At 42.2% G+C, this 15,336-nt stretch overlaps 1 protein-coding gene across 7 annotated transcripts in view; it reads right to left on the reverse strand.

The window, feature by feature from the left end:
• The window catches only part of ncor2 (nuclear receptor corepressor 2), a 160,334-nt gene extending 145,730 nt beyond the window's left edge, over positions 1-14,604 (reverse strand). For 4 of the 7 annotated variants that reach the window (XM_066689576.1, XM_066689578.1, XM_066689579.1 and 1 more), the window contains exon 1: positions 14,103-14,603. The gene's annotated coding sequence lies outside the window, so the exon portion shown is untranslated. Of the gene's footprint in view, positions 1-14,102 lie in introns of all 7 variants that reach the window. The other 3 variants (XM_066689581.1, XM_066689580.1, XM_066689577.1) reach the window with 2 other exon arrangements.
• Between the last annotated feature and the right edge of the window lie 732 nt (positions 14,605-15,336).

Here is a 15,336-nt window from a genome sequence, read left to right on the forward strand (position 1 = left end):
CACCGCTGCTCTCTGTATTATTTTCAGATCTACATAGAGAGCAATAACACTCGGCGAAGCGTATCGACCCCACTGACTAAATTACTGGAAATGTGCTCGCTTGAGAAACCTTTAATGCTGTTCCCCCCCCACCCTCCCCTCAGCAGCCCTCAAAGGGAACAAACAGGAAGCAGTTGACATTTGCGATAATGAAGCTGCAAAGAAAAAATAATAATCGCCGGGGAGTCGGCTTCAAGGGTGAAGAGAAGGTGCGAGACCTGTCTGCACTGAGACGCAGCGAGGGGCAGGAGACTCAGGTGAGGGTTAGATGGATGGATTAAGCTTCACACAGGAAGCTCAGATACATTGTTTTCTTTCCCCCAACAGAGCCCCGGTAAAGCCACTGACCGATAGCCATGTGACTGACATATACCTCCACTACTGTCAACAAGAGAGGGTCCGACCGGCCAGGATAAGAACTCAGCTTTGTGATGTAGAAGGTCTTTTCAGGATCTGCACTCAGTCAATCAGCATTAGACACAGAGGCAGCCGCGTTGCACCTGAAGCTGATAGCTTCCCTTGTCTTTTAACCACCCCCCACCACCACCACCAGTCCTGCGCTCGTTTGATGAAAACACCCACAAACTATAAATCTGCTCCGCCGGAGTATCATCGGCACAGTCGAGCCCTCTGAAACAAATAAGGTTGCAGGCCTGTCTAGCCATCAGACTCCATTAACCCTTGGGTCAGGGACTATTCATTGAAAAAGTGCAGGCTGTTGTCCAACCCCCCCTTCCTTCTTCCCCCTGCTGCCTGCCTCCCTTACACCCCATCCCCCCAGCTCCTTTAATGAGTTCCACAATTGGACGATAAATCTTTTGGCTGCTGAGAGCTGAAGATGAAATGCATTTAAGACAGGTTAGTCTAGAAGGAGGGGAAAAAAAGGCATTGCAATTACCACCAGCCCTGCCCCCCACACCCCCCACCACACTTCCTCCTCCTCTAAATCAGTGCGTTCGAGACTCCTGAGAATGGCCGAGGGATACCTCAGACAGTCAATATTTACGGTGAGTCCCAGCAGGGCTGCTCTCATGCTGCTGGGAGTAGGCGCATACAAGGGAATCGCTCATTCGCTCTTTCATTAATGTGGTTTGAAGCAGTTCGGCATGAATCCCAAGGTCCAGCCAAGGAGCCACAGGACACGAATCCACTCTGCACTTCTGCATCTAGCAATTTAAAAATGAGGTTCTGCTCTCAATTTAGTCTCAGTGCCTTTCCATGGCTGGCCTATTATAAAGTATATATGAGTAATTACCCTGGTTACAAACAATACAATATAACAGCAACATTAACAATGAGAAGCTGCATTTCAAACCTGTTAAACAGGTGGCGATCAATAAGTGGCAGTGACTAAGTTAACACGCACACATAGTGACTTTTATACTGTTTTGCTACAGCTTTTGAAGTTCACTCAGTGACACCACATATGTTTGTCGTTTTGGGGCAATTCTGTCATCTGTCTTTTTTTTTGATACTCTGATACAGAAGAAACAAAAGAAACCCTTTTGAGCTTACGATGACATGTTTTAAAAATAAATATTTTTGATAGGATATGCATTGCAACAGTAACCATGGGGAAACCAGAGTTGGTGTCCTAGTAAAGACATAAACACATGTTCCTTTCAAATGTCCAAATCAATACGATAAATAAAATGAAGGAATTGCATTTTGTAGATTTTTGTAGGCTTTTGTTCCGCAATGGTATCACAGAGATTTCATCAAAAGCAGATGACCACAAAATGAGATTTCTGGATCAATACACTACTCCCAGCATGTCACACAAGATGGGCCAAATTAGCACTTCACATTTCTAATCGTTCTTTTGTTTTTATAATATGCAAGGCTACAACTGTACTCAATGGCATGGGGGAAACAAAGCTGTGTTGCTGCTGAAGACATTTTTTTTTTCTCAAGCAAACGATTAAACAGGTCAACAATCAGAACATTTTACAACTCATTTATTGTTGCATTACTTAACGCTGTAATTAACTTTCAAAAGGTAGTAAAAAATGTTACACATAATGACCTTTGAATGTCTTAAAATGAGCAAAAACTGTGTTAGGTCATTTAACTGCAGCTATGTCATTTGTAAAGTCAAACACTTAAGAGGGTTGTGTTAATCATAACAGTACTTAAAATACATCCTCTTCCCTTTTGATATATATATATATACAGAGAGAGAGAGTGCTGTTTTAACATCTGCTACAACCGTCTTACAAACAGGTTAACTCCCCTGGCAGTACACCACAAAAATTCCAAAAACGCGCTCTGTCCTGTATTACACAAGAAGCGCACTGACTAAAGTGTGTTGTCAGATTTCAGTGGAGATAAAGCTTTACCACCTCTTATCTGACATCTATCTGCTTTTAATAATCCCTGATTGCAAGCCTGTGATAGAGCAGCCAGCCCGGCCACAGCACAATGAACCAACGTCTGCGCTCCACAGCGGCTGCCGTCCTCAGGAGAACGGGAGGCAGGCAAGGTGTTTCTGTGCAAAAGGGAATTTCAGGCACTTCCCCACTGGCTTCCATGTTTGCCATTGTTATTATTAAGACAACAAAATCTGGCGAGCACAGAAAGCATACTGAACTTGCTCAATATCGCAGGCGTCCCAGGAGAAGCAAGGAGACAAGAGGGAGATTTCTGTGTCCACACAAGCAGGCAAGGCATTTCAATTTTTAATTGGGCTGTATTCAGATTTCACAGTGCCGGGAACCTGATGAAGCCTCTCTTATTATGCATTCACAAAGATATGAATATGTATAAAGGGCCTCCATATGTTCTCTACCTCTCATGTTTAACAGCTTTTCGGATTAACTGCCATTCCCTGTAAAATAGGACTAAATTAAAGCACTGTACCTCACATGTACCCTCACCCATACCACCAGGACTGGCAAGGAGATCCACACACAGGGGGCCAACAATGCTCTCTGCTGCCTTCATAGGAAGAGTCTAAGAGGTTCCTGGTGGCAGACCAGTGCACAAGAACAGGGGGTTTGTAAATAATGTAGGAAAATAAGATGTAAGCCAAGATATTTTTAGCCAGCAGGCTTTTACAGTCAGAACAATCCAATGCCATCTGTTTAATAAGGAGCCAGTTTTAACGAGCAGCGTGGTTGCTGACACCGGATGTTTCTCGCTCTCTGAATGCAAGACTCCGTGCCTCAGCAAAACTCTGCCGGCCAGCCTGGGTTTCCAAGAGACTCTGGAATTCGGCGCTCGGCAACGGCAGTGAGAAGAGATATTGAGGTTAAAAAAAAAACTATATAAACCCACTACAGCTGAGCCGAAACAATCCCACTTGGCTGTGAACCTCCACACACCACTGCATAGCCAGCAATGGGGGAGTTTCCTGTAATCATTGCAACTCCACGATCCACAGCACAGCCTGCAGACTGGAGAAACAATCCTAGTCACAGTTACATCATGCTAACTGCCCTGGTTTGCCATGGGGCATAGTAAGGAAAAGCACAGTACTATCATAACCTAAGGCAAAAAGCACATCACTGCTAGTTAGGAGCCCAACATGTTTGTACAAGCATAGTTTCCTTAATTTTCAAAGCACACATAAACGCTCCTAAGACGATCATTATTCGTGTATGTTCTTATTTGTATTTATTTTCAGTCATCCCAGTGAAGGTGTGATCCATTCAAGATGATGTTTTGTTACACCAGGAAGCCAGACAGTAACGTTGCCCATTTCTCTGCAGGAAATGGCCCCTCAGCTTGTTCCCATAGATAAGACAACAGCTGCCACGTTCACAAACACGTTCACAACAATACTACACCTGATTCACCTCTCTCTTTATGAGTGTGACCTCGGCACTCATCCTACGCTCAGCGCCAGTTTACAAACGAATGCATGCCTAGCCTAAATAAACGCAAGTCTGAATCAGACAAAACCAATAAAAGTTCCTCGAGTATCTGCATGTGCATCTGGAGTAGCAGAAAAATTATTCATAACACTTCTAACTATACTGCATGTTCATTCACGTCAAGGTTAAATCAGGTTGAGAGCTGCAACCTTCGCATCACAATTGCCCTCATGCAGGCTGGAGGAAACTGGAGGTGCTGACGTCCGCACATTTCACTTCCAAGTTGACAGCCATGCACAGTCCATGGTCTTGCGGAGTTCCAACAGCTAGTGCAGTCAAACGCCAGGAGGATGATGTCAAATAGCACGGTCAGGCCTTAAACTTGCAAAACCCTGGTAAGAAGCCCCATTCCTTAAGTACTGGACCGCATCCAAGCACTACAAAGACAGCCAGCATCCTTCCCAAATGTTCATTACCAATCATTTTGAAAGGTGCTATTTAAAACCCTAAGTGCCAGTAAACAGCTGTGTGACAAACTAAATACCATTATTTTCAAAAATTGCATTGACAGCTATCAAGAAAAGGGGCATTTATTAGGTGTTTGCCAGTACCTGTCAACACGTTTGCCCCAAGGCACTGTTAATATTACCTCCGTTAATCATCCTTGCCAACCCTACTGTAACCTGCATCGCATTCACCACCGTCACATACCGATGACTGTGCCTGCTACTGTGGTTTTTTTTTTTACAGAACGCTGCAAAATGGTGTGACTCTGTGGTTTTGTTCGTCTCCAAGACAAACGACTGCACGCCAGCACTGAAGCCTGCTCCCTCACAAATACTACAGTAAACGAATAAATAAATAATCTTTAAACAAAGAAAGTGAGAAAGGGAACACGATAGGCCCAGACTTGTTCTTCTGCAAGGTAATAAATGGAAACAAATTGTCTCTAGGCGGCACTAGCAAATATGAGCCATTCTGGTGGTTTGCAAGAACATGCTAATCTATGCGGCACATTTGTCATTCATTCTGAAACACTGTGAACACACAACAAGCATTTTTCTTGTTTGTCAGTTTTTATCAAATATTTAATATTTAAGTACAATCTTCCCGGTGGCTGGAAGTGGAAAAATAAATAAATAATCATGACCACTTAAATGTATTACACACCACCCTGCTGGCCACACCGCCACCAAGTTGCTTCTAAGGCTTGACTTCACCTCAATTAATCCCCGGGTGTCCTTCTGCAACCCCAGAACAACAGCCCCCACCTGAAAAGCTCTCCGAATCCCAGCGGACATTGCCCTCGCTCTGATAGAGATTATCTGTGCTGCCCTGAGTTTCAGCACATCCCACTGCTAACTCCACTCAGCCCTTAAAGGTTACAACTCCGTGTTAAAAAGACCGAACGTAGGCACCCCAAGGAGCACGGCTTTCAGGTGTATTTGACTTCCAGGGCAGGGAGAGCACTAAGAGGCACGCGCTGTACTCCTTTCAATTCAATACACAGAAGCAGTTTTTTTTTCTGCACAGACCTCCCTCCACTCACACAAACACTGTTCTCTGTGGGTTCAATCCCTGTTTAATGAAGCAAAATGCCTTTTTCTTTTTTCCCTTCCCTCTCAACACCTCTCAGTCAGTTGATCTTCAGTTTCAACTGGAATATCACATTCGTTTTCCCTAGATTTGAAGTACTAGCAGTGAAAGCATTCCCTTTGGTAATGCAAGGCGGGCCCGTCTTTCTCTTTTCCCTTCATCTGGGTGGCACCATGGTACCCAAGCCTGGGGAGAAGCCCGTAGCATGTGTCAGCACAGCATTATGTATAGGTCTCCCAGCCCACATTCCTTCTCACGCACTTAACACACCTTGAGGCAAATTGTAGTGCTTTCAACCAGGGCATAAAACAAACTGAACAGGTAAGTTCATTCTGGTACAAGAGACGAAAAGAGTGATGACGGCTATTTGTCAAAATAATTGCTTGCTAAGCTTTGTGGTCTTTTTTTTATTTTATTGGTCTTGTTCTTGATTTGCATTACGGAACTAATCCGGATTAATCTATTATAATGCTTTCTACATCCTTGCTCAGCAGCTACAGTGCATTCAGCGTTCTGACTGAACTGGATTCGGGGCGGAGAGCACGTAAGGGATAAAGGGGCTATTTAAAAGAAAAAGAAAAAAATAGACCGTACGGAAGAATCTATCCTGTCTAAGATGTTAACCCTGCTGTCCAAGTTCTTAAGGATTCCAAAAAATACAGTTACAAACACACACTCCATTTAATTTTTAATAAACACAAATCACAAACTATGAAACAGGTCAGGTGAAGCTTTGGAACCTAAATATCACAAATACTATCTTTTTCACTAATTGTATCCCCAATCCACAGTTTTTTTGTTTTGTTTTTTTTTTTACATATAAAGAGCTGGTCCCTGCGTGTAAAGTGCCATGGCATTCAAACGGGAAGAGAAAGAACGGGTAGGTGCATCACGCTTCAGAAAACAAAGACGGCTTGTAGATTTTGAAAGCCACAGTGGAATCATTTCTATCCACATAAAGAGCAGCAGGAGGTGATAAATACTGTATGAATTGCTATCTGGAGGGAAATTACTTTCACCCGCAGGTAATATGAGTCATGCTGTATCAGTACTGTATTGCAGCACATCCTCCTTTCTGTCGGCTTCCTCTTGAAAGGCCTGTGGCCGGGTGGACATACTCTCTGCAAGACTGGAACCACCACCACTGTCTCAGCACTCATCTTTACAGCGGATCAAATGCAGAATATTTAAGCCACATTGTTATTTATGTTTTTATTTCGGAATACAAGCAATATCAGTCAACGATACACACAAGGATGGTCGTATTTCAAGAAATCCCAGCCTCTGTCTGAGCTGCCCCCACACTCCAAAGGGATTGTGGGAAATGCTTAGCTGACATCAATATCAAACGTCTGTGTTTATGGTCGCCTGGCCTACAATTCAGCGCCTCACGTTGCGACTGGAACATGTTTTTTTGGTTGTTTTTTTTGTATTACTTTTGCTTCACTCATAACTGGAAACACTTTCACACAGATGCAAAGCATGAAGCCCACTTTCTTCCCCTGGAACAATGCATCCCATTATTAGGACAACAGATTTCAAATGATAACAAAACAAAGACAATTTTAACAAACACATACCAGCAGAGATTGAGGTTTGGCGTTTTAGTAGATTGAAGACATACAGTAGATCTTTTGTTGATGTTTTTCCACAAAATATATACACTGTTAGTAGATTTCAAATAAGTTTAAAAAATAATAAGTTGTTTTTTATGTGTATTCTAGTCTCAATCAGTGCCATTTCAATTAAGACTCATTTCTAGCTTCCAACAATTATTTTTTATCCACAGCGAACAAATCACATTTACCACTGTGTAGCCAAGCGTTTCTTAGGCTGTTTCACAACAGCATCAGGTTTCATAATGCCAGAGTAGCAGGGATATGAGCTCCGGCACTCACCAGCCCATAAACCTAACCCCTTGGCAGCACACACCACTCAGGATTATCAGTCTAGTGCCTTGATTACCGAGCAAAACCTGGCATGAGTTAGAGGGATACTGGACGCCGTCACCTTAATGCACTCTGTGACACAGCCAGAGGCTGGTGGAAACAGACACGTCACACTCTGCTTTTAGGGGAAGATCCCAAACCACCCAAGAAATCCCCGGAGTCCCGACGTTTTTACTTTTTTTTTTTTCTAAACATTTCCCAACTCTGAGCAGCAGTGTGCAACTTTTAGCAAAGGATTTTCTGTCTCAATCTTCCTGGCACAGAGATGCAAAAACCTAAGTTTCAAGGAGCTTACACAAACCTGCCCCACTTTATGGACTTGTTTTATAGTGTCTTTATTGGAGTCAATACAACCATAAACAAACAAAGAAAAAAAAATGGTCGTAGGGGAGAATCACACTACAAAAGGTTGGGTCCTAAAGTGGTTAAGCACCCATTTGCCTCTATAGAGTGATCTCAGCACTGTGTACTGTCATCCAGCAAAACAAATCTCCTGCAGAAGTGGATTGCTGGTAATATACAAGCACCCAGGAAGATGAATTCTCCCTGATCAAGTTCACTGGGGTAAAAGCTCATCTGTCGAAGGAGAAATGGGATTAGGGGCCACTGACTTATCATCAGTTTTGCTTTGATCACTGTCTCGATTGAAGAAGGGAGGAGGCATTTGGCTGTCAGCATTGCAAATGAAAATACAATGAAATCGAACACCTTCAGACCATGGGGGGAGATTCCCATACATACAAAAGCAGAATACTGGCAATAAGATTTCTCCTGATAAACTCAATACAGGAAACCGCACAGCTCCACAGCAGAGGAGATTAAGGGATATCCTAAATTATATTTTTCCAATCACGTCTAAAGGGGCAAAAATAAATAAGCAGATTTATAAATACAATATGGGAGATGTCAGTACTGCCGTGAAGTTGAAGACTCACTAACAGACTCTCAATGCGTTGGGGAGCTGTCATGTTGCTGGTCCAATCTACTAATCCACCAGAGCCAGTACAGTTTGAGAAGTAAAGATGAAACGATTGCATATCCTCCAGAGGCTGAGAGATTAAGGAGGCATGGGGGGATTCGTTTTGCTAATTAATATGTAGAACTTAAGCAGTCATGAATCAGAACTGGGGCTAATGCAGGCGGCTAATTAAGGGATCAATAGAGCCTCATTTGCATACCAACGTGTCTTGCTATTTTTGACTCGTATAGGTCTTGATTCTTTAAGGTATTTATTTTTAGTTTGATTTTGAGATATAACAGATGTAAAGGAATATTTGCGGGGTTCTGGAACTGTGTTACTATACTTATAATTCATTACATCACATAAGGAGTATCATCAAATCTGAAAGTCATGCCCTCTAAAACAGGAAAATTCACTCACTGTGAGTGGGGAAAACAGAAAAACACCAACACACAACTCTCTAGTGAGGAAGTTCAAATCAGGATTACAGAACTACGAACTACTGGGGAATGTTAGAATCTCAGGACAGGCTTTTGCTCGGCTTAGATGGCGAAATAATATTGAATTCAATAATTTGTGGGTTCTTTGTGTGTTGGATACAAGCAATTTCTATCCCAGGGGGAGGCGTTTTACAAGTTTCACTTCCAGTCAAATCAGTTACCCGTTAGATGGGCGAAAGCTATGAAAGAAAGACTGATTTAAAAGGAAACTGAAAAATGCAAATGGATGGAGAAGAAAACTAAAATCCTGCATTTACAGATCTGACTACACTTTCATCAATGAGTGAGATTTACAAAGACAGGTTTTTGTTTTTTTCGGTGTTGCTGGTTTTTGTATTTTTTCTCCAACCTGATTTTCAAAAAAGTCCATTCTTGTTGTTATTTTCCTTACTCACTGAGCGAACCCAAAACATTAAGCAGAAATGTCAGGAGGCTGCCTGTATCAATATGCAAAGCTTGGCAGAAACCGGGCTATAATGGACCTTTTCAGCCTGGGTGAGCAGTAATGGTGGGGCGTTTCATCCCTGGGGGACTGCAAACACTTCTTGCCACATGTCTCGGCCTTCACTACACCGCACAAGGCACATCAATAACACATGCCATTATGCCTACTGCACACAAAAATAACTTGACCTTATTCATAAACATGCGTGTACTCACACACACACACACACACACACTTCCCCCCCACCCCTTCCTTTGTTTTCCCCTCTGCGAAAAACCCGTCTCTACCCGCATCACCTCATTTGAGGATTTTAATTTCATCCCAGTGTACAAGTAGGTTCTGTACTACATATAAATTATGTAAAGGCTGAGTTCACGTCTAAATACAATTACCCACATTGACAAGTGCAGTAATTTAACTTTCCATTACATTAACCAACAAAGCTGTGGAGGCAGCGGCGCTTTCTCTTCCTCACTGCAAGACCCCTCCTGACACCGCACTCGCTCACTACGCCGGGACCCACTAGCTATTGACTATTCGGCAGAGATTTGTTTCAAAGGCTCACCAAGTTTCATTTGCTGCTTCATTAATTCGGCTGCAACAATTGCTTGAGTAATATACGGAGCGTGCAAGTTGCGCTGCTAAAAATACCGCCGTCTCAGGATGACGGACAGTGCTGGTAAAAGAGTTTAAAATTATTTCAATTTGATTTCAGTGACACTAATAAACAGTTTTCTGGCCTACTCAGTAACGGAGCCCTCTCCCAGGTTGACAATATACAAGCTTACCCATAAAGCTCTGACTTGATGAAGTTCCTACAAACATCAGTCATGCGTACAGGTTTTTCCCTCTCCCTCCAGCATTTACAGGAGGGAGGCAGGAATGCTGGCGTGAAGGCCAGCTGAGCTCCCCAGGGAAACCTTCCAGGTCACAGGGCTCTGCTTCTCCAGAGACGGGTGTCCTCCGCGCCAGAACATCGCCCACCACCATTGTAAAGAGGCAGCTCGTCCTATTCGAGCTACACAGCTGCCAGAGCCTGTATCCCAATGCACTGAACACCCACGCACTGTTCGCAATGCTCTCCAGAGGCTGGGGAGAAATATGTTTGTCAAGAAGCCAAGACCTATGGAAATCTCTTTAAAAGAAAAACAGAAAGAGAGAGAGAGAGAGAGAGAGAGAGAGAGAGAGAGAGAGAGAGAAGGGGCCTTCAGTGAGGACGCTTCGCCACAGCAAACATTTTAAATATTTGCCTAATCTTCCCGCATGTCTACTCAGACTCAATGAACTTTGGCACAGTAAGTCATAAGTATTATTTCCCTGTATTTTACAGAAGGCTTAATGCTTTCATTTTTTTTTAATGGATAAAGAGATAAACAGCCAAGTATTACATTCGTCCTACGCAAGAGACAGAAATGCAATTTGAAAGTGCGATTCAACAGACTTTACCCACAGCAATGGGTGTGTGTCTGACATGCACACAAATATACTATTGCAATTTCAATGACACACACAGATCTATAGGATGTGCACCTACACAGAGTAAGAACCTGCGCAAAGTAAAAACCAATGCAGCATTTGAAAATGTACCACGGAAGCATATCCTCCCATCAGTCTAAAGCTTTCCAAGGTCAACTTTAGTAATGCAATTAGATGCACATTATTTCAGCTAAATACCATCACAGGGAAACTCAAAACTCCTTCAGCAAGGGCAGCCAATGGTTATTAGCAACCGCTGTCCCATTTTGCATATTTTGTCATGCGTTGTACCCATCGTGTGGTCCATATTGGTCTGAAACACGGCGCATTGGAAAATAAATGCTTCACTCCATTATAAAAGTAATATATGAAAGATAATTCCGATTTCCTAGTAAACCTGTTTAAGTCCACTTAGCTGATCAGCGGGGATTGCGGTTCCTGTGGGGTTATTTATGGCTCAGATTTTCAGTAAGTCTAAATTAATTGCTGTTGAGTTCACGGTTTGTCATTAATTTAAACTGGGAGAATCCCTGTTAATTTTGCAACAAGGACAAAATGAAGCGTGGATTAAGATCGAGCGGCAAGGATATGGGACAAAGATTTAACTGTTTATTTCAAGCTTGAGATATCTCCATGGTCATGTTATTTAAGTGCTTATAGTGCGTGAAACCACTGTCCATTTGCATTTCGTATAACTTCACCCCTATTTTTGGATTTGGGAGACCAAGCTGAAGTTAATGTGGAACAAAAAAAGTCTCTAGGGGTGACAAATGTATAAATAAATTAATGGAACTGATTAAAACAAGGAAATGCATATGGAGAAAGACTGTGAAAGTATTTCTGTGCTTTAATAACTCTGTATTTTATATTATCTAACTATTATTAATGCATCTATTTTACTTCAAATACATTCAATTTGGGATACATACTAGGTCATCACTTCTAACCAGAGTTTAAAACCCCAAAATAACACAGCTGTGGCATTGTTATGAAATATGACAGACATGTAGACAAATCTCCTAGAGGGTTTCCCACAATTCCTGGAATTAAAGACAAACTCATTCCAGTGAATCTGATTCACTATAGCATCTTGTCTGATGTCACTGAAAGGTCACTTGCTAATACCCATTAATGCAGTCTCCTGGTAAGTCAGTATTTGGTGTAAAATCTAAATATTTTCTACTCAGCAGCAAACTGCCATTCAAGTCTTACTTAATCTCAAATTATGACAGATGTACTTTAGTTGACACACAGAAAAACAAGTACCAAACCCAAAGGCACGCCAATAAAAACGAAGATAAGATGAGAGCAAAAAGTAAAAAAAACATTCTTGACATAACATCAACAGTGATTAGGATGATCTATTTTAAGTTAATCTAAGTTATCTATTTTAACTGTTTTATCAAAAGCTAAGAAAAATACACTTTAGATATTCATTTAAATAATGGTAAAATTGAGTCAAGAACCGCTACATTAATTAACCTGATGTTAAAACCTACAGTATTTCAAAAAGCAGTGTGAGTGAAACCATGCCAGTGAAATGACCATTGTGTGCAATTTAAAGATGTCAGCTGTGACTGGACCCCCATTTGTATCCAGCTATCTTTCAGCACCTAACAATCTCCAAGAGGGGCTTATTGCACAAGAGACGTGTCAGTGCTTAAAACACAAGATACTAAAATATCAGAGATGGCCTTCTTTGCAGATCAACACATGCGATAAAGAAACAACTTTGAGGGCATCAAAGCATTCATATCCATTTCATGTATTCTTTAGACCCACTAAAGAATGGGTTCTCTTTGATTGTGTGGACCCAGAGAATACTGCTCAGCCGAAATATTTCCATTGGTGATCAAGCAGAGACGGTTTCAAAGAAAATCAACATCAATGGTGTAAGTAATTTTGTTAATTAAAGCGAAAAAGGGAGAGTATGACAGGTTTAATTCAAAAGCAGCAATGATGGCCCAGAAAGCAACAGGTTGGCTTTATTTTCTCCTTACACATTTGATATTGATACAAAAGGGAAAAGGGACATCCCAGCATGCCTTTGCATTGACCAAGAAGTGGATCAGCAAAGCACATCTCTAAACATGGAACCGTGACTTGATTTGTATGCAACTGATACATGCAGTACAGCCAAGAATGCAGAACATGAAATCAGTGTCAATCTGTGTTCTCTCTATTTGTACAGATAAGAAAGTTTAACACATTAGAAAGATAGACCCACATACATTATGGAAAACCATATTCATGCTACCACCATTGTTTTAATGGCTGTAAAATATGTCAAAACCTTCTCATTTTCTTATTTTCATTCAATGTTAATAAACTCCAGTGTTGGTCTTTACCCTAATCTGAGTAGAAGTACAACAGCAGAGGTTACGTAAGGTCGGGAATAGAGTCCTGTACAAAAACAAAGAGTAGATTCAAAGTGATCTTAAGTGTTTCTAATGGGAATACGAAATAGCAATCATCTTACTCTGATCACTGGTACTTTCAGTGTCGGGACGTATATGAATGTGACATGATTTGCCTAATCTAAAGTGGTTTATAGTGTGTGTGTATAATAATGCAATGGAGCTCTTAGTGTATAAGGTCTAAATATGTAGCCTACGTGTATATCCCAGCATACGTATATATTTACGTATTTATAATTCTGCAGTGCACTATACAATCGAGGTTGATACCACACAACTTCTACTATTAAAATAACTTTTTAAGCACTTACTGCAGCCCTGGCATTTATTCCTGGGCGAGTATGTTGACATTTGGCACAATGCAATCCCTTCAATGCAAACGGGAACATTGCAATGCAGGCGATACCAGTCGAATATACACGAGGGGGTCCGTGTGGCCCACGCAACGACGCGCATCGGATCCGATCAGGTATAACTTAGTGAACACTACACTGGAACATGCAGAGCCGGCAGGAACACAAAGATATAGACAACTGACAAACACACACAAACTAGAGTCAGTCTTCACTTTCCGGGCCGATCGAGCCTGTAATCACGATCTGCAGCCGATCGTCCTGTACAGTGTGTTTATTCCGTCCCCCGGCCGGACGCTGTGTGCCGCCGTACCCTATCAACTGAAAAACACGAGCGGCTGCCACAACATACCGGAGTCTTCCGAGCTGCTGTCTCTGTGGAAACGTAGAGGAGCACAGACAAGGGTCGGCGCGACGTGGTGTAAAGAAATCTAGTTCCTCGATCAGCAAGTTGTGTGACACAGAAGGGAGAGAGAAGAGAAGGGAAAAAAAGAAGAAGAAGGGGGGAAAAAGATCACTGGCCCTTTAAAAGTGCCTCGTTTCCGCCTTACCTTCTACTCAAGCCGATGAGAAGAGCTCCTCATGTTCGAATCCGTGCTGTAGTAGGTTCGGTTCGGTTCGGTTCGGTTCGGTTCTGTTCGGTGGCTTTTTCACAAATCCATAGGCCGCCCCGGCTCTGGCGCCTCTTGCACAATGCTCTGTTTTACAGTAATCCACAGATCGCGGTGTTTTCTGTCGACACCGCTCTGCTTCTTCCACTTGCTGAAAAATGTCGTGTCTGCGCGCCTCTCTCTCTCTCTCTCTCTCTCTCTCTCTCGATAGCTCCTGCTGTTCCCCCCTCCTCTCTCTCTCTCTCTCTCTCTCTCTCTCTCTCTCTCTCTCTCAGGCAGGCAGGCAGTCGAGTAACTTTGCGATCATGGCTTTTTCCCTTGCATCAGTCTGCATCGAGCCCCAGTCTGAGATTCAGTGAAGGAGATTGATGGCCCGGGTCCGATACTGTTCACAAGACGACACCCCCACTCGACACTCTGCCTTAAAGGGCCAGCCCTGCCCAGATCTACACATAACGCCATGTTTCCATTAGGAAAGGGTAGGCTTGCATAATTATCACAGGGGGGAGGCTACCATAGCATGCCTCGTATGAAAGCTGGCCTACACACGTTGCCATATTTCCATTAGGAAATGGTAGGCTTGCATAATCATAATCATCACAGTGGGAGGGGGAGGGGGGTAGAATAGTATGCAACATATGAAACCCAGCCTCTTTGCAAGCCAGTAGACATTTATGAGTGTAGGGTGACACTAATCATGGGGGACCAAGCATAACACGGGTCATTGCAAAACCCTCTGTGGGTTTAATTCCGCTTAAATTAAACATCTTACAATTAATGTGGGGTGATGTGGATTGATGAGTTTGGTTAAGTTGTACTTGACTTATTTTGTGTCTGATTTTAAACAGATTTACACTGGAAACAAATGGATTTTGAGATACTTCTTATACAAAAACAAACAAAACCAAAAAAACACATGAAGGTCTGCCTCCGTTTAATATTGTAATGTGGTATTTAAATGTGTTACAGAAGATAGAGTTTGTATTTAATTTCCATATTACATTCACATGCACAAAACAGTTAGAGGTTGACAACACACAAAGGACGACCATAAACATTATGTTCATGGTAGTTCTGTAATATATTTCTAATGATAAAGAACATGTTTACCATCTCTATGGCTTTGTATTTTCACATGGTACATTCACCTCTCTTACAAATAATAATAATAATA

The sequence above is a fragment of the Amia ocellicauda genome, chromosome 17 (assembly GCF_036373705.1).
Source record: "Amia ocellicauda isolate fAmiCal2 chromosome 17, fAmiCal2.hap1, whole genome shotgun sequence".
Taxonomy (NCBI): Eukaryota; Metazoa; Chordata; class Actinopteri; order Amiiformes; family Amiidae; genus Amia; species Amia ocellicauda.